The sequence below is a fragment of the Chinchilla lanigera genome, unplaced genomic scaffold (assembly GCF_000276665.1).
Source record: "Chinchilla lanigera isolate Chin_1 unplaced genomic scaffold, ChiLan1.0 scaffold00019, whole genome shotgun sequence".
Taxonomy (NCBI): domain Eukaryota; kingdom Metazoa; phylum Chordata; class Mammalia; order Rodentia; family Chinchillidae; genus Chinchilla; species Chinchilla lanigera.
This window is the reverse complement of record NW_004955420.1, coordinates 27,661,633-27,680,950: the sequence shown is the minus strand read 5'-3', so window position 1 is coordinate 27,680,950 and position 19,318 is coordinate 27,661,633. Positions and strand designations below refer to the sequence as shown.

Genomic DNA, 19,318 nt, shown 5'->3' with positions numbered 1-19,318 from the left:
TAGATAAGATTAAAAAACCGTTAAGGAAATCAGTCAAAGGGACAGGGTAGCCTAAAGAAATGTCATATTCAATTACCAACAGAAAAAGAAGACAGTTGAAAAACTAAATGAATTCCTTCTTGTGATATTTTCAAAAGAAAAGGGAGAATAAATAATAAGTGGGTGTCTCCTGGAGAGGCATGAGATGGTAAAGTCAGCATCACACTGAGCCAAGAATAATTCAACGGACGATGAGGCCAGGTATGGCCTGCAGTTTATGGGAGGCCTGTAGTGGACCTGAGACAGTAGTTTCAGTCAGTGTAAAGGCACGACAAGGAACATGCACCCTCAGGGCCCATTGGAGGAACGCAAGCAGATAACACAACATGGGCTGGGTGTGGTGGTACATGCCTGTAAGCCCAGCAACTGGTAGGCTGAGGCAGGAGGACTGCTGCAAGTTTAAGGCACTCTGGGATACACAGTGAGTTCAAGGCCAGCCTAAACTGCATAGTGAAGTGCTGTCTCAAAACAAATAAACAAGAAAAAAAGATACACATCATGGATCAGATGCTATCACCTGTCACATCTCTGAACTAAATGAACTGAACGAATAAGAACCTGGCTATAAACCACAAAGAATAAACACAAAATTAAGAAAACATTAAATTATGCCATTGTTTTATGCTATTAGAGTACTGAGATACAGCTTTAAATAAGAGAATCTCTTCCACGGATGGAGTAGACAAGAAATGAATTAGTGGATGAAAAGAAATCTTCTTTCAATTTTTCAGAGGCCGGCTTGCCTCAGATTGGCAGAGGCCATCAGGACCAAGTTGCTGACCCCTGTCCTTCTCCCGTAATGAACAGGGGCCACTTCCTCCTCCTCAGAGTCTTGGTGTGAATTAGTTTAAAGAACAAAACCAAGCAAAGCAATCCAGGAGAACAGAGCTGCTTCCCTTGGTGTGACAGGTCCTTCTAGGAATGGGCCAGGTGACTCAGGGTTCAAGGAGGCTGCCACAGACCTAGGGCCAGTTTCTGTGGGAGGAAACTTGGGACTGGTTTACCAAGACTAAACCAAACAGGAGGCCACATTACAGGCTTAGATACACACAGCAATATTCTTGCATGAATAATTCTCTATGGTTTCTTTTCCTTAAAACATGGCCTCTTTACAGTGCATTTCCTCGGATGGTGGCACTAGAGGCAGTCCCTTTCGCATTAGACTTCAGTGGTCATGCGCTACAGCTTTTAAACAGCAGGGGAGGAGTATGTAGCAAACAGGGGCCCCTCACACAATAAATGAATTACACGTACTCCGCAGGGCCCTACTCCTCCCTGATAACAACCGTCTGTCTGCCCAACAAACTGACCACAGGAGGATCTGGCTTCTTACCTACAGTCCAAGAACACAAGCACTGTGGAAAGAGGTACTCTGCACTGCAGTAAGCACACAGTGCCAGGAGCAGGACAGCTGAAATGGTGGCCTAACCATAACCTAAACCCTAACCCAAACCCTAACCCTAACCCTAACCCTAACCCTAAACCCTAACCCTAATCCTAAACCCTAACCCTAACCATAACCTAAACCCTAACCCTAAACCCTAACACTAAACCCTAACCCTAACCCTAACTCTACCTTCTTCCCAACCTCCCTTTGTCAGTCACACTCACTTTTTGTCCTGGAAACGCCCCCAATTCTAGGTGGAGTTTCTGGAACAACTGTACATATTTGCTTTAGCACACATTACTTTAAAAAGTGAAAACAGAGTACTAACCACTCCCTGACACTGGCAATTAATTTAATGAGTGGAGCTGTCCACCCCTCCCAGCCTTGGCGAGAGTCACGCTGCATGCGTGGGACAGGGACGGGGACTAGCGTGAGAAAGACAACACTGCAGAGCTCCACACAGCACTGGCAGCAAGGAAACAGCTTTGAGGAAAAGAGGTGCAGAAGAGGAAGGACCTAGAGTTGCCTGCAGAGCCAGGGAAGGGTGACTGAGACCTCTCCTATACGGTCTCTTTCTGATTGGTTTCTTCACTCTTAACCAAGAACTCAAGTCATCATGATGGGTTAAGCATGTCTCATGGTCTAGCCTGGAGACCTAAATAACATTTGTAGCACTGTGTTTCAAGATCCCCTTTAAAAAATGTTTTTATTTCTCATATAGTCACTCTATCTCAAGGCTGGAAACTGCTTAATGTTAACTGATCAAAGAAAAAAATTATGAAAAGTATTTTACCTATTTTGGCTTGTTTACTTAAAGGAAAACGTAAGATGAAACAAGTCACTCATGTTTGAAGAAAAACATACTGAAAGTGACAAGAGCAGATATTTTATAGGTTAAGATTGTGACTATTCACCAATGATCTTCTATTATATCAACTCACAAAATTATATCCTAAACAAAATGAAGAGAAAACACATTGTGTGTGTGCGTGCATGTGTGTGTGTATGTGTGCACAGAGATGGGCAGAATTTTAAAACTAACAAATACAAGGACGTCGGCTCCCCACAATAATTTGCATTAAGCAATGAATACAGCAAGCTCTGCGAGGAAAGGAGAAGGAAAGGACCAGGACCACAGAAAGTGGGCACCGGAGTTAAACGCTTTCCAGTGCCAGTGGGAAAGGGCCGCCTGCCCCTCCAGCAGCCCACTGCACACCTTTGGTCACCACGGGGCTGTCAAGCTCTGGGACTCTTGTGCCAGGCACACATGCGGTGAGTAGAACCATTTTATTTTGCAAAAACTAGAAATCCTTTGATGTGCCTGGCTGGAGAGGCTGCATGTTGTACAAAGCAAAGTGTCACAACCCTATCGCTTCTGAAACAGAAAATGCAAATGCGAGCTGCGCACTCAGGCTTCTGAAAGCCAATTCGATTCTTGGCGTGGCGCATCCACTGCATTACCTCTCCCGCTCAAAGCCCAGCCTCAACGGTACAAAAGAAACGCCTGAAAAATATCCTCTGCGGATTCTCAGACAAGTTACATGTCAAATACCAATTTATAAAAATGATTAATAAAGTGCAGATTGACAAAAGTATTATGGAATTACTTTTAAGAAAACAACTTTAGGTATTTCCAATTTAAGGTGGAGGATCAAGCACATACATCTACTGCTTCCCAGTCCCAAAGACTCCCTGAAATAATAGAAATGTACATTGTAAAAGGAACAAGATGGAATAACAAGAGAAGTTGCCAGAACTTCTGAGGACAGGACCAGTGAAGATCAAGTTCCCTGAAACAATAGCAGGTCATCCCCAAAGGAGCCACAGAGAGAGGCCAATGTCAGGTTTGATGCCACAGAAAGGAAGGCCTGGGCTTCAGAGACAGGACCAGAGTACATGTGTTAAGGAACAGCTTTCAAAACAGCTGGGGCCATGCATTACAGAAACATAATATCTGGGTAGAAAAATTCCCTAGAGGAGTTCAGCAGACTTGACCAGGCAGAAGAATAAGCAAACTTGAAGAGAGGCCATTTTGAATCATTGGCTCACACGAACAGAACAAAACCAAACCAGAAAGAAATTATAAACAGAAAGCTTGATAGGACACCATCAACTGGATGAATTCTAGAAGAAGAGGGAGAGAAAAGGGAACAGAGCTCATCTGAAGAAATAATGTCTGAAACTTCTGAAAGCTGAGGAAGAAAAGATGTTCAAATTCAAGCATCTACAAGACTTTCAGCCAGGATGATCTCAGAGAGGCCCCTACCAAGACAGACTATAATCCAGCTGTGGAAATTCAGGCAGGGACTCTTGAAAGGAGCAAGAGAAAAGAGACTTGTCACATGCAGGGGACTTCGGAAGATCATTAGCAGATTTCTCAGTAGAAACAATAACGGCCAGAAGTGGACAAATGACCTACATAAAATGCCAAGAAAAACTGCCAACCAAGAAGACTATACAGTGGACCCTGGAGTTATGATTGGCCTGACATACAAGCAACTCGGTTTATCACTAGAATTTTAGTTTTAACTTATGACCAAAGTCTTGAGTTCTGACCTGAATGTCAGGTGCTTGTGCTTCCAGATGGTCTCAAATACAGGTTTAACCCTTATTCTGGAAGGAACATGCAACATCCTTCCCTGTGTGGGGTTAATTGAGAAATCCTCAGCCAATGTTTCTCTAAAGACACTGAGATCTGCCTGCATACTGGAGAGAGACTTTGAAAGCCATATAGAGGAGCCTGAGCCTTCAACTGACAATCTGAGTCACCACCAGCCCTCAGAAACAAACTGAGTTTGTGAGTCAAGGGTCCATTGTATCTGGAAAAACTGTCCTTCAAAATGCGAAGAAATAAAGACCTTCCCAGGTAAACAACATCTGCTGCCACTTGACCTGAGTTGTAAGAAATACTAAAGAAGTCCTTTAGGTTGAAACTCAAGGACACTAGGCAACAACATTAAAGCATATGAAATACAGCTATACTATGCAATCCCGTAATAATATAGTGATGTATAAATAACTTTTAATTTTGGTATGTAACTTAATAGGTAAAAGAATAAAGACAATGATAAAATACTAATACTGAAAAATATATGATATTTGCTATATTAAGGGCAAGGTACAGGGTTGAGGTTGTTATAACTCTTAAGATGCTTACTGTAATCTGCATGGTAATCACAAAGAAAATATCTATAGAAGATACAAGAAATGAGAAAAGAATCAAAGGAAGTCACTACAAAAAATCAAAATACAATGGAAGACAACAAAAGAGGAAAAGACAGACAAAACAACTACAAGAAATACAGAAAACAACAAGCACAACGGCAATACTATCTGCTCTATCCCACCATGAGGCAGCATGGCTAGTGGATTTTGAAGAAGGTCGAGCTGTGTGCTACAGGACACTTGTGTTACACATGGGGACACTTTCAGGATGCGACTGAAACAGTGGGAAAAGTGTATTCAAATAGTAGCAAGAGAAAGCAGGGCGATCATACGCCCAATAGAGAAAACAGCCGCTAAGTCAGACAACATCACAACAGACAGAGAAGGACATTATGTAAGGATAAGACGATCAAGTCACCCAGAAGATACAGAAGTTACAAGTACACATGTACCCAACACCACAGTGTCCAAATAGATGAGGCAAAGACTGACAGAACTGAAGGAAGAAACACACGGTAGTCAGATAGTTGGAGATTTCAGTATCCAGACCCAGGATCAGTACAGAAACAGAGAATTTAACAACATCTACAGACCTAACAGACAGAGACTGAAAATTCTACTCAGTAACAGTAGAATATCCTCCCAAGTCCATTGGAACGATCTCCAGGAATGATCACAGGTTAGGCTCCTATCCTATCCAGTATCTATTCCAACCAGGATGTAATGACAGTAGAAACCAAAAACGAGAGAAAACACTGAAAAATTCACAAAGAGTAGAAATTAAACAATCAAGTGGGTCAAAGAAGAAATTTGGAGAAAATGGAAACAAACAATATACCAAAACTTATATGCAAAAGCCGGTCTCAGAGGAGAGTTTATACTACAAATTCCCACACGTATAAAAGAAGATCTGAAGTCAGTAATCTAACTTTACACACTTTAGGGATCCACAATAAGAAGAAACCAAATCTAAGGTTAATAGAAGGAAAGAAATAATGAAGATTAGAGGAGAAATAAGTAGAGGGCAGAAAAACAATGGAATAAAATCAAAAGAGTTGTTTTTGGAAAGTTTGGAAAGATCAATGAAGTTGGTAAACCCTTAGCTAGACTAATGATGAAGAGAAGACTCATCACATACCAAAAGTCAGACATGAAAGAGATTATATACCTGATACCCCAGAAATAAGAAGCACTATGAGACTGGTGTCAACAGTTACACACCAGCAACTGGATAACCGAGAAACAGATAAATTTCTAGAAACATACAACCTACTCAGATTGTATCATGAGAAAAAAATGAACAAAATCATCTAATGAAGAGACTAATCAATAATCAAAAATCTCTCAACAAAGCAAAACCCAGGAGCAGATGGCTTCATAGATGAATTCTACCCAACATTACAAACTCTTCCAAAGAGAATGAAGAGACACAAATACTTCCAAAGCCAACATTACTATGATAGCAAAACCAGACAAGGGGAATACAAGAAGATTATAGACCAATATCCCTGATTAAGACATATGCACAATCTTCAACAAAATGCACAGCAAATTGAATTCAGCAGCACAGTGACATGACTGCACATCGTGACCAAATGGACTTCAGTTCTGGAGGGTAAAAAAGGAATCCCATGAAAATCAATCAATGTAATACTGTACTGTGTTAAAAGAATGAAAGATGAAAACTACATGATCATTTACACTGATGCGGAAGAGATATAATAGTAATGCTCTTTCACAGTAAGAACACAAAGCGAACTAGGAACACAAGCAAATGACCTCAACATAATAAAGGCCACATACAAGCATCCCCGCAACACTGTACTTAGGGCAAAGCTCCCCAGCGTTCCCTCTATTCCCAGGAGCAGGGCAGGGCCGCCCACTCCTGCTTCTACTCACAGGGCGCTGAACACCCTGGCTGAAAAATTCAGACAAGAAAAAGAAATGAAAGGCATCCAAACTGGAAAAGAAGTAGTAAAATTATGTCTGCCTGCATCGCATCATCTTAAATGGAAATCCCTAGCTGTGTGTGTACGCACGTGTACACACACACACACACACACAAACTAAAATGAATTCAATACATTTGCGTCTCTATACAATGACAATGAGCAATCTGAAGCAGAACATCTAGAATTGGTCCCATTTACCATATATTTAGCCAAGAAGGTAAATGACCTACACAGTGAAACTATATACACTGACGCAAGAAATTAAAGACACAAATGCAGCCTGTGTTCATACACCGCGAGACTTAATGCTGCGAAGACTGCTCTGCTCAAGCCATGCACGGATTCCATACAGGCCCACCCCAAGAATCCTCTGTCCTCCTCTGCAGCAGGGTCATGACTCTTCTTACAGGAAACACTGGGCGCTGGGCAGCCAGAATGCCCATCACAGCTCAGCTCCACTGCTCTGCGCCAGGTGACCAGGAGCTGAATGCAGGGATGCGGCTGTGTGCCAACCCCATCCGGGCAGGGTAATGCTGTCCTCTGGCTGGCGTCTGCAACACTTTGGTGTGACAGTATAGAGAAGGACAGAAAACTCACTATTGAATCAGCTCACGTGAACGTTCTTGAAAATGAGAGCACTGCACAATTTATTTCCATAACAGAACAGACATGAAGCTTCTCTGGAGTTTAAAGGGGGCCTTCTGCAGGGACTTCAGGGACCGGCCCTCGGCAGGTGTGCTGAGAGTCACTGTCCGGGCCGGGCAGCGCTGGGAACCTAGCACATCACATCTCCACCCACCTCCATGGCCAGGGTGCTGAGGGGGCGTCACCCCTTCGCCTGCCTCACTTTCCCTTCCTGGCCGCCAGGAGGGCAAGGGACCTCCTCTACTGGGTCTTCAGCCCTGATGCAAAGGGCGCACAAGTCCAAAGCTTTATCATATATTTTTTTTAAGAGTAGGAAGAATTTATTGAGAGAAAGAAAGCTTCTGTCTAAGAGGGTCAGAAGGGGGCCCAGAAAGTGGGTTGCCCCTATCACATATATATATTTTTTTTCTGAGAAAATTCTAGGAAAACATTGAACAATTAAACGAAGGCTTCAAAGGAACCATCTAAAATCAACTGCACAAAATCTACTGAACCAGTTCTTAGGGAACAGAGACATCCTGACAATGGCCTACCTCTCCAGAGCAGGCCTGTGTTTCTGTCCATGTGGCAGAGGCCACAGATGGGTCCTGTGGGCTGTGGATGGGACGCAGAGGAGGAGGCCAGCAGCCAGGCTGGGGTACAGGGCTTGCCGTTTGGAGGGCCTGTGGCTGCTGGTGACCTCCACCGCCTTCAGCTCCAGGCCAGGCCCCCCGGCTCAGGGCCTGTAGTGAGACGCTGCCTGCCTATCCCCTCCCGCGCTCACAAGGCTGTCGCCTCAGCCGGACCCGGCATCCCTGCTGTCCCTGGGCCTGGCCTCCTCTCTGCAACAGCAAAGTGGGAGGGAAAGCACTGCTGCGTGGTGGCCGTGGAGCAGAGTGACGCCAGTGTCAAGTCCTGGCCCCGTCACACCAACGGACTGCTGCCAAAAGCCAAGAGCGACTGATTTTTATAACTGTCTATTTTCTAAAAGATCAAAGATGAAATCTTCTGTTCTCCACTGGTACATTTCCTTAAATAAATGCTGGCTTATGGTTTACTATTTTTCCTTTTTTTAAAACAAATCAAAGTAGATATGCTTTATACACACTGTCAGACAAGTAAGGAGATAGGAGCACAAAGCTAAGGACATGAAACAACCCTTGCAGTTACAAGGTAACAGCAAAGCGATCCTCAACTCAGGACCAGGAACTGGGCACGCCAAGGGGGAGGAGATACTCATGCAGATTGAAAAAAAAAACTTAAGGTCTGAAAACAGAAGAAAGTATTCTTCCTCAGCGATTCTGCGTTTATTATTTTAAAATGTCTATATACCAACATCCTAGTTTCTTGCAATGTATGTTTGAAGGCGATAGCGGCACAGGATTAGGAGGAGTAAAAGGTATCAGTGAAGAACCTCCGCTGCTGCCCCAGCCCCTCTGCCCAAGGCTTGCTCTGCTTTCTGTCCATTCAGACAGCAGAATAAATTAGTGGTTTCTCCATTTTTGATAGAAGATACGTGCTCTGTCGTTCTGCCTCTTGCTTTAGTGCAGTGATACTGTTGGAGCTCCCTCCACACTGGTTCACAGGCAGCTTTCAGTGCACTGCTCAGTGAGGGACGTGGACGGCATTCCACGTTCCGCCGTCAGTGCGATGTTGCAGTGTCCTTCCTCATGCCTGCCGTTTTGTGCCTATGTGGGACGTATCACCAAAGGCGAGTGCTGTGCTGAGATGAAGCATGCGGCCGTTCTTTAGGTGGATTTGGCTGCTGTGCTCCTGGGTGATGCTGAGCCAGTCCGCGCTGGCAGCCACTGAGCATGTCCCTGGTGCTCCAGGCTCAGGCCTTGAGGTGACACGCGCCCTCTGTGAGTGGCAGTGAGGTGGCAGGTGGTTTGGTTCAGTTGTTTCCACGTGCATTCCTACCCTCAGGAGGTGTGTGCACACGTGCGTGTGCATGCAGATGTGCACGTGTACCTTCTGTTCTTAATGGAAAGCATCTGGAAGGTTGAAGGATTGGAGAGAAAGGAGAATAGGGAGGAGAGACGAAGAAGCAAGTAGACGGCGCTTGCTCAAGGACAAAGCATTTATTTTCTGGCTTAAATTATTAGAGCACATTGGAACGTGTTAATTCCAATGATGTGTCTCCCAATGTTTTTAGTAAGAAATTTTACTTTTCAGAGCAGTTTTTCAGTGCACAAAGCACAGCACTCCTGGACACCTCCCCCGTGACACCTCAGTGGTACATACATGTCACATCTAGCGAGCACATGTGACACACCGTCTTTAACTGAGGGCTGCAGTTTGTGTTAGAGTTCACTCTAGCCGTCACCATGGTCTGTTGACATGGACTGCATGTCTGTGCCCCTGACTTCCATGTGGAAGCCCTGATCCCACACAGCAGCGACAGGAGGCAGGGCCCAAGCAAGCAATTCAGTTCACAGGCGGTGGCATGGGCAGAGCGCCCCTCATGGAGCCAGTATCCTTTGTGAAAGGAGGAGGAGGAGGCACAGCACTGCCTCTGCTCACACAGTAACTGGGCAGTAGCCGTCTGCCATGGAGGAAGAGTCCCTGATTGAGAACCAACCCATGGGCGCCCTGACCTTGGACTCCTGGTCTCCAGGCTGCAGGGAATAAATGCTGCTGCTCAGGCACCGGGACCGAGGCGTTTTGTCACAGCTGCCTGGGCTGAGGAAGATGTGTGTCACGAGGACGAGGCACTGGCCTAAAACCCATCGGCTCCACCCATCCGCCCCGCGCGTCCCCCTTCGGGGCCTCTGCCGGCCTCCCAATCTCCCTCTGGTCCCGTTCCCTTCCCCAGGCAGCCGTCGCCCCTTCTGATCAGCTCCTGCTCTTGGCGATACGCAGGGAAGGCTCCTGGGGCCTTTCCGCTCACTTCACTCATTTCTTCCTGACACTAACGCCTCTCAGACTGCCTCCCTTTACCACCGAATGTCACCCAGCCACCTACGGAAGGTCATCGGAAGGTCATCCGAGCTGCTCCCAGGCTTTGGTAATTATGAGTAAGGCTGCGGGTTTCTGTGTGAATATAAATTTCCGACTAATCTGGGCAGATGCTGGGCCGCAGCCGGTGCTGATACTTTCCTGGTAAGGCTTGTTCTGTTTTCTAAGAAGCACAGAAGAGTCTCCCAGAGCGGCTGTACCTCCTGCATTCCCACCAGCAGTAAATGAGTCATCGGGTCGTTTGTCTGTGCACTGTTTTCTTACTGTTGACTTTTAAGAGTTCTCTGTATATTTTAAATGCAAGTCCTTTATTAAACAAGCATTTTACAAGCATTTTTTCCCAGCTCGTGGCCTGTCATTTCAGTCTCACAACATTCTTCCGCAGAGCAGAAGCTCTTAATTACAGAGGTTGAACTTACCAATTACTGTTCTCATGCTATTGGAATTGTACCTAAGAAGCGCAAACCTAGGTCGGGTAGATTTTTTCTTGCGGAAGTACATGGCTTTGCATTTTATGTGCAGCTCTTGGGAGCATTTTGGAGTTGTTTTTTGTGGAGGGCGTCAGGTCTGTGTCCAGATGCCTCTTTTGTGGGCGATGTCCAGGGGCGCTACCCCACCTGCTGGCTCTCCTTCCTCCACAGCACCGATGGCCCTTGCTGCTCTGACTGGATCTGCCTCTGGCAATCTGTGCTGTTCCCTCGATCTACTTGCCTGCTCTCTGGCTGGTACCACACTGCTTTTATTCCTGTAGCTCTAAGTCAAGCTCCTCGCTGGCTGGTGTAGGTCGTGAAGCTGGGTGGTGTTTGTCCTTTGTGCTTCACTGTTGTGTTGGGCTCTTCTGGCTTTTGCTTCTCCACAGAAACTTCAGGATCAGCTTACCATTAACCACAAAGTAACTCGCTAAGATTTTGATGGGGACTGGGAAGAACTCCCCTCCTCACAAGCATCTTTCTATCCATGAACATAGACTATCTCTGCATTTCTGTAGATAGTTTTAAAAATTCCTTTCACTAGAGTTTTGTCATCTTGCTCATCTAGATCTTATATATGCTTTTGTAGATTTATACCTAAGTATTTCAATTTTTGGTGTTAATGTTATAGTACTATTTTTAAAATTTCAAATTCCAAGTGTTCACCAATAGCATATAGGAAAAACTTTTGTTCTTCTAGTATGTACCACTATTTTTAGAGTCAGATAGAAAAATACCTGTCTGTATATCTATAAAAGTAACTTACATGATGGCAAATCTGACCCCTGAAGATCATGAAAAATTACACAGCTTGCCTTCCATCCATGCCAGACTCATATATTTAGAGAGTTCCCTGGTACTGATATGGAAATTTTGTATTAATAACTTTATTGTGACAAATTTTTTTAAAAAGCAACAACTTGAAATAAGATTCCCAAACATTAATAATCAGTAGTACATGAACTAAAGCCATAACAAAGGCTGTATTCTTGAAAATACTGATAAGAACATTTATGTCACCTTTTTGTGATTTGACAGAGTAGGAGCAGGTTAAAACGCACTTTTATCAAACTTTGACACAGTGCTAAAAAAAGAGAAGAAACACTGTATTTTGGTCCTAAGCTCCTTAAGTTTCCAATAAACCATTCACAGAGGGACTTCCATACACGGGTTAGTCGCTAAGCCCACTAAGTCCAATATCCTTTTCTATTGCTCAGATTTTGTAACAGATTACTGACATCCTTGCAGTCTTTAAGTTAGTGCTAACCTGGTGGGAAGAAACTGAGCCTATTTTCAAAGTATATCAGAGCACAAATTTGAAGTTTACAATCTCAAAACGATGTAGAATCATGGCTCCTAAGAACGTCCTCAACAACAGTTATTCAGAAATAGTTACTTAGTTATGTTGACAGGTGGACTCAGAGCATGATATTTTAGAGAATGCTGGGATGCCCAGCAGATGCCCCCTTGGAACAGGAAGAACTATTCTCCAGCTGCTGGAAGACATGCCTCTGCTGAAGATGACTGCCTCGACTGTAGCTGCCCCTTCTTTTGGGGTCATCTGCACCCAGTGACTTGTCTATGTGGCGGAGAACAAGGGTCTGGACCCCTGGCCCTGCAGCTCTCCGTGAAATCAGCTGAGGTCTTTGCTGAGAGGGAACTTCTGCCTGACTTCTCCCTCTTTCCCTCTGGGTCCGTCCCATCCCTCTGCAGGGGTGGACTTTCAAGAGCTTTTGCTATTTAAAGTCCTGCACACTTGTCTCATCTCAGTTTGCTCCTGGGAAACCTGGCCTGTGACAGTAACAAGGAATGAGCATTTCTAAGCATCTTTCTTGAGGCTTTGCCTGGGCCTAGTGTTTAGAGGGTAGGGTGGGAAGGGACTAAGGGTGTCTGCAAAAGAAATGCCAACAAATTTGCACACAGAGATCCTAAAATCTAGCCCAGGGGTCCATCACACTTAGATAAGTCTATGAAGTAAGGCCAAGGAATTTTAACCACAGCGTCAGAGGAAGCTGTGCTTAACAAAATTTCTTTCCAAACATAATCACACTGGTCCTCCCTTTTCTTCAGTATCAGATGCCGGCTGTGCACAAAAAACTATAAAGACCGCATTACTGCGGCACCGAGGCGCCCTTTAACCCCTGCTGTCCTCCAGGTGCTGCTTCTTCAAACCGAGTTCAAAGTGCAAAAGACAGGGAGAGAGTTAAGTCTTCTGACAGAGACCAAGAAAAGCAAAGGAAATATTTAGCATTTTTAAAGCCCACTTAAATACCTGCTACATGATGAAATAATTAATTTCTTTAAATAGAAATCAATGTGTTGCTTTTGCCTGCTCCTCGGCCGGCTCCCTCCCTGCCAACCTGGCACTTGGCAGGTGTGGCGGAGTCACCAACACCTGCGGAGCATTAAGATGAAGGACAAGGAGCCTGCAGAAATAGACTCCTCAGACACCGTGGTGTATAATTAATGGTAACTGCAACTGCAGTTCTCAACGCCACCTTTTATATAAAACATGAATATCTGAAAGCTCCAAAAGTTTTCTATTATCCTGAGTTTTACCTTAACCGTGCAAAACATCTGCTCATCCTGAGCATTTTCTTCACCTGTGCTGCAGCATAAGCTCCTGCACCACTCACAAGGAAGAAAAAGCACAGCTGTGTTCCAGCCTTCGGAGCGAAGAGCTGCCCATCACCAGGAGAATAGACAAATAAATGCTGGTATATCCAGGAGACAGAAATCTGCAACAGTCCGAAGCGATGAAGCAGATTCATATACAGCAACACAGACAGCAGTTGTAAATGTGGAGTGAAAAAGGGTTAGCTAGATTCAGAGCCCAACCCTGTTATTGCTGTTGCTGTTGTTGTTTTTGATATGGTGTGTTAGTCTCTTCCTTCTTTCTGGGACAGAATACCTGACACCTACAACCTACAGGAGGAGAGGTCTATTTTGGCTCAGGGTTTTCACAGGATTCAGTCACAGTCAGGTGCTCCAAAGCAGGAAGGGCCTGGCAGAAGGCTCTGGTGGGGGACAGCTGCTCACCTCATGGTGCTCAGGAAGCACAGAGAAAAGAGAGGAGCCACACTTTCCAGGTCACACCCCCAGGGACCCATCCCTCACCAGGCCCCCTCCTAACAGCACACTTAGCTGCTGAGCCCATGAGTGGGTGAGTCCAACGCCCTCCACCCAGTCCCTTCCACAGCCTCACCTCTGAGTACATGAGTGTTCTGGGGGATGCTCTTTTTTTTTGGTTTTTCTCCGGTACCAGGAACCGAACTCATGACCTTGCATTTGCCAGGCAGGTGCTTTGCCACTGAGCTAAATCCCCAGCCCCATGGGGGATGCTCTTGATCAAAATCCCAGCAGATGGGATCTCACTGGGTTGCACACCTGGCCTTGAACTCTTGGACTCAAGTGATTCTCTTGCCTCAGCCTCCTGAGTTGTTGGGTCTACAGATGTGTGCTGCTCTGCCCAGCTTTCCTGTGACAGTTTTCACAACTTGGTTCTCCTAAGCCATTTGTCTGTTCATCTAAGTTATTAATCAAGGAAATGTCCATGTGCTGATGATCTTCCTCTTTCTTCATTATTATGAAACTGCCCCGGGCAAGGTGGAGTTAGGGAGGACAAAGACACAGGATAGCAGAGAGGTGGCCCTGTCCCCACAGCTGTTTTTCTCCTGTCACTTTCTGTCCTGCCTGCCACCAGCTGCTGTCCCCTACCCTGCTCCTTTGGGAGCCCAGCGTGGCCACAGAAGGACCTGCCAGGCTCAGAGCAGCCTCTACCCCGTGCACCTCCCTGGCACACATCCAAGGCAGCGAGGACAGACCAGCGGTGCCATCAGGAAGGTGACAGAATCTCCTGGGCAGAGGCGGGGTTTGGGGGCTTGCTGGCAACAGGACATGGCTGTATGGGCCATGGAAAGAGCTGCTGATGGGGTGAAGCTCCGGAAGCAGTGGGGTAGGTGGCTGGGAGGGAGTGGGTCTGCAGGGTCACGTGTGGGACCCTCCAGATGACAGCACCCTGAGCCACCAGGATGCTGCTGAAGATCTCATACCAGTGCCCTCGCTGCCCCTGCTCAGGCTCACGATCTGTGCCTCATCAACGCCCAGCTATGATGGGCCAGTGACAGGGCCCTGCCCTCTGGCAGGAGACAGTCCTTACCTTCCACTGTGAAGGTGACTGGGACTCCAAACACAAATGGGATGCAGTTCACCCAGCTGTTACTAGAGGCCCGGCAAGGAGGCTCGAGGTGCACTCTCCACTCCCTTCAGCCTGACAGCTGGAAGAAGGAGGGAGACCGCACGGAACTCTGTCCACACTGGTGCGAGGGCAGGCTGCTTCCCAAGCCATCTGGTCTCTCTGGGGAGATGGAGGCTCCTGGGATACCTGCCTCTTGTGGAGACCCTTGCCACACACTAGGAGCTGGAAGGGAAGACTGGGTGTGCATGCGCACACACACATGCACACGCACACACGCGCGCGCGCGCACACACACGTACACACGCATGGAGACTTCAGAGCCAGCCAGTGTGTGGTGCACAGTCTGGCTCTGCCAACCATGATACAGAAAACATCGATCTAGAGCTTGTTCGCGCTGCAAGTTATTCCGACCCTCTACACTTCTCCACAGCCGTAGTAAGCACTGCTGTAGTCACAGTTTTAAAACAACAGACACGGAGAAGTTAGATAGTTTCTCCAGAGACATAAGCCAGGAAGTGGCAGCATGGGACCAGAAATCAGGAACACTACTGCTGCCATGTAAACCAGTTAAAAAGCATGTCAGATACTGGCACGTGGGAGGTGGCGGGTTCCCATTCTTCTCATGTCCATTTGGGAAGATCACAAAAAGAGGAGCAGAGTGGAAGGGGTCAGAGGTTTCATAATAATGAAGAAAGAGGAAGATCATCAGCACATGGACATTTCCATGATTAATAACTTAGGTGAACAGACAAATGGTTTAGGGGAACCAAGTTGTGAAAACTGTCACAGGAAAGCTGGGCAGAGCAGCACACATCTGTAGACCCAACAACTCAGGAGGCTGAGGCAAGAGGATCACTTGAGTCCAAGAGTTCAAGGCCAGGTGTGCAACCCAGTGAGATCCCATCTGCTAGGATTTTGATCAAGAGCATCCCCCAGAACACTCACATACTCAAGAGGTGAGGCTGTGGAAGGGACTGGGTGGAGGGCGTTGGACTCACCCACTCATGTGCTCAGCAGCTGAGTGTGCTGTTAGGAGGGGGCCTGGTGAGGGGCGGGTCCCTGGGGGTGTGACCTGGAAAGTGTGGCTCCTCTCTTTTCTCTGTGCTTCCTGAGCACCATGAGGTGAGCAGCTGTCCCCCACCAGAGCCTTCTGCCAGGCCCTTCCTGCTTTGGAGCACCTGACTATGACTGAATCCTGTGAAAACCCTGAGCCAAAATAGACCTCTCCTCCTGTAGGTTGTAGGTGTCAGGTATTCTGTCCCAGAAAGAAGGAAGAGACTAACACACCATCTCAAAAACAACAACAGCAACAGGGAGAAACAGCAACAGGTAGAGTATCTGTTACAGATATTTAATTCACGATTAAAACCTTTGCAGGCCCAGACAGGTTCACTAGGAACTTATATAAAACATTGAAGGAATAAGTTATGGTAATCCTCTACAATCTCGGGGTAAAATATAAGAGGAAGGAACACTACCGAGGACAGTACCACTTAGACACCAAACCTGACATTACAAGAAAAAGTATAGACCCTTATCTCTAGCACAATTTAAAAAATGTAGACCCTTCATTTGCACAATTTAAAAAATCTTTACCAAAACATTAAGAAATCAAATCCAGAAACTTATAATAAAATAAGGCCAAGGAGTGTATGTTTCAGGAATGCAGAATTGTTTTTGTATTAGAAAGTTAATTATAATGTAATTCAACACATTAACAGAATAAAGAAAATGACCTACCATATTAATATACATACAGGACATATTCAAATACTCATCCATATTTAAAAACTCTCAGTAAAAAAAGGAACATGACAAAGGAACAAATTCTCTCAACTTTCTCCAAAAGGACATCTACAAAAAAAAGCTGAAACTAACAGCAGTCTTGTGGTAAAAACCTAAATGTTCCCCTTAAAATGAGATTAAAGCAAGGATATCAACTCTATGATTTCCATTCAGCACTCTGGTGGAGGTCTCAGCCAGTGCAATCAGGCAAGAAAAGTAAGTAAAGGGCCCGAGGTTGTAAAGGACAAAGAAAAACTGTGTTTACCTGCAGGTGAGATGACTGTGTATACATCAAAACCTCCCAAGTTTTATCCCATATAAGTAGAACTACTATCACTATTAAGCAAATCTTGAAAAGCTGCGGAACACAAGGCCAACATAAAAATAAATTTTCTTCCTGCACACTAGTAACTCAAATTGGAAATGAATACAGATGTAGAAATGAATTTATTAGTATGATATGTAAAAATTCTGTATAATGAAGTCTATACAATGCTGCTATGAAAATTAAAGAGGACTTAAAGAGGTATATAACACTCATGGATTAGAAGACTTGATATTGTTTAAATGTCAATCTGTCTTCTCCAAATTGATCTACTAAATCAATGCAATCCTTATAAGCTTTTCAAAATAGAAACTGGCCAGTTGATTCTAAAATTTATATGGTATATGAAAATGCAGAGAATCTGAAATAACAAAGAATATCTGAAAAAAAATACCAAAGTTAGGAGACTAATATCATCTGACACGAAGACTTAAAACCAAACTAATCAAAACATAAATGGTGGGATACACAGATGAATGAATGCGTCAGAGAGTTCTGAAATTGAGCTACACTTATAGTTAGCTTAGACAATGATGCCAAAGTAATTGATAGGTACAAAAGGTCTTTTTCAACAAATGACTAAAGTAACAAATACTTATCTAGATGAAAAAAATAATTCTCACCTGTATCTCATAAGTAAAAATTAACTTAAAATGGATCAAAATTGTAAATATAACAGCTAAAACCATAAAACAGGAACCTGGAGTGATTAAAGACTTCTCAGACAAGACATAAAAAAGTAGTAATCCAACAAGCACTAAATGACAAATAATACTTTACCAAAAATTTAAAATTTGTCTTCAAAACAATACCCACAGTAAATGAAAGGATGAGAAAATTGTAATTTCACACAACAGAAATACTTCAAATACAAAGAAACTACACACAATGACACAGATGAATCACAAATGCACTGATAAATAAAAACACCACATGAAGAATACTTATGGTGCTGTCTCACTTACGTTTATGTCTAGAACATACCTGCTCTGTACAATGACCTGAAACACTTCTGGGACTGCCTCTGAAGCAGAGGAAGGAGGGAAATGTGCGGAGTGATGGACAGGTTCCACACCTTTCTGTGGAAGTTGTTAATGTCAAGACTCGTCAATCTGAACATTTAAAACAGATCCACTTTACAGTATGTGAATTACTCCTTCATAAAGATACTAAGAATGCTGTATAATAAAATGATATAGAGATCCTTAACTCTCCTAGTTTTAACAGCAACAGTGTGTCAGACTGAGATACCAACCACACTATAAAGATAATTAAACAAGATACAGAGGAACCAGGAGTTCTCACTGGTAGCTGTGGAAGCACATGGAAAACATGGCCACTTTGGGTAGCTTTCATCACAGTGACGGAGTGCTTAGCACTAAGCCTTAAGTACTCACTGATGGGGCCTGAGGAAGTAGAATGAGCACTTATATGTCGTCTAAAAACTAGCTGTGGGCACTAGGCTAGGTGGGCGGGTTATGCGCACGGATTGCAGGTGGTGGTCTATTCTCCCAGTTTATTTCCTAAGCTCCACACCTGTTTCAGCCTTGGTCACGGCCCCCGCATGCAGCACAGTGCTGGCCATGGGCCCTCAGAAAAAAGTGCAAGGCCAGACGAATGGGTGAGCTTCCCAGACACAGAGCCAACCCTGGAAAAGGGGGAGGTTCGGGCGCAGGATCACGCAGGAGAGAGCGAACCCAAGGAGCAGGACTGCTGAGTGGAAGACCTCCTCTCTGTGCCAGAGCAGGCTCTTTGACTCTAAAGCAAGCCGCACAAAGGTCCCAAAGTACTTTGCATGCCAACTGTGGTAGGGAGCACATCTGGTCCAACCAGACCCTTTGGGTGGTCAGCCTGTGGGGGCGATATTCAAATCCCCCACCTAAACCTCTAGGTGAGTTTTCAACCCTACAGCAAACAGGCTCTTTTTATGATTTGCTCTCCTGAAATCCTTTTAAGTTTACTGACTTCATCTCCTATAGATGCATCAGATCGGCAGGACTTGAAAGCACACAACCAGACAGGGACCTTTCTCCACTCTCTAACATTCCAAAGCCTCCGAAAACCACTGCTCTTTACTCGTGCCATTAGGTGAAAACTCTGAAGGTTTCCACAAGTGCCAAGAAGCAATGCTTTCATCTTTAGAAATGGGCTCCTCTAAGATGAGAGGAGCGTGATGGTCCTGAGCCAGGCACGGCCATCCGGCCTCTTCTGCAGGACCCTCTGGGGGAAGCCTGAGACCTCAGTCTCTGCTTCTGCACACCTTCTGCGCTCAGCGTTTAATCCCCTTGGAGTGACAGAGCACCTACTGGTAAAAGTTCTCGAAGGTTCACATGTGTCTGTCTATATACTTAAGGGCATGCGCGCCCGCGTGTGTGTAAGATCTTAAGCGTAATCCAGCTCTTCTGTAGACAGGCG

General features: G+C 45.1%; 1 protein-coding gene across 1 annotated transcript in view; it reads right to left on the bottom strand.

Moving 5' to 3' along the window:
- Ano10 (anoctamin 10) overlaps window positions 1–19,318 on the bottom strand; it is a 109,539-nt gene that overhangs the window by 1,149 nt on the left and 89,072 nt on the right. The gene's annotated exons all lie outside the window — the stretch shown is intronic.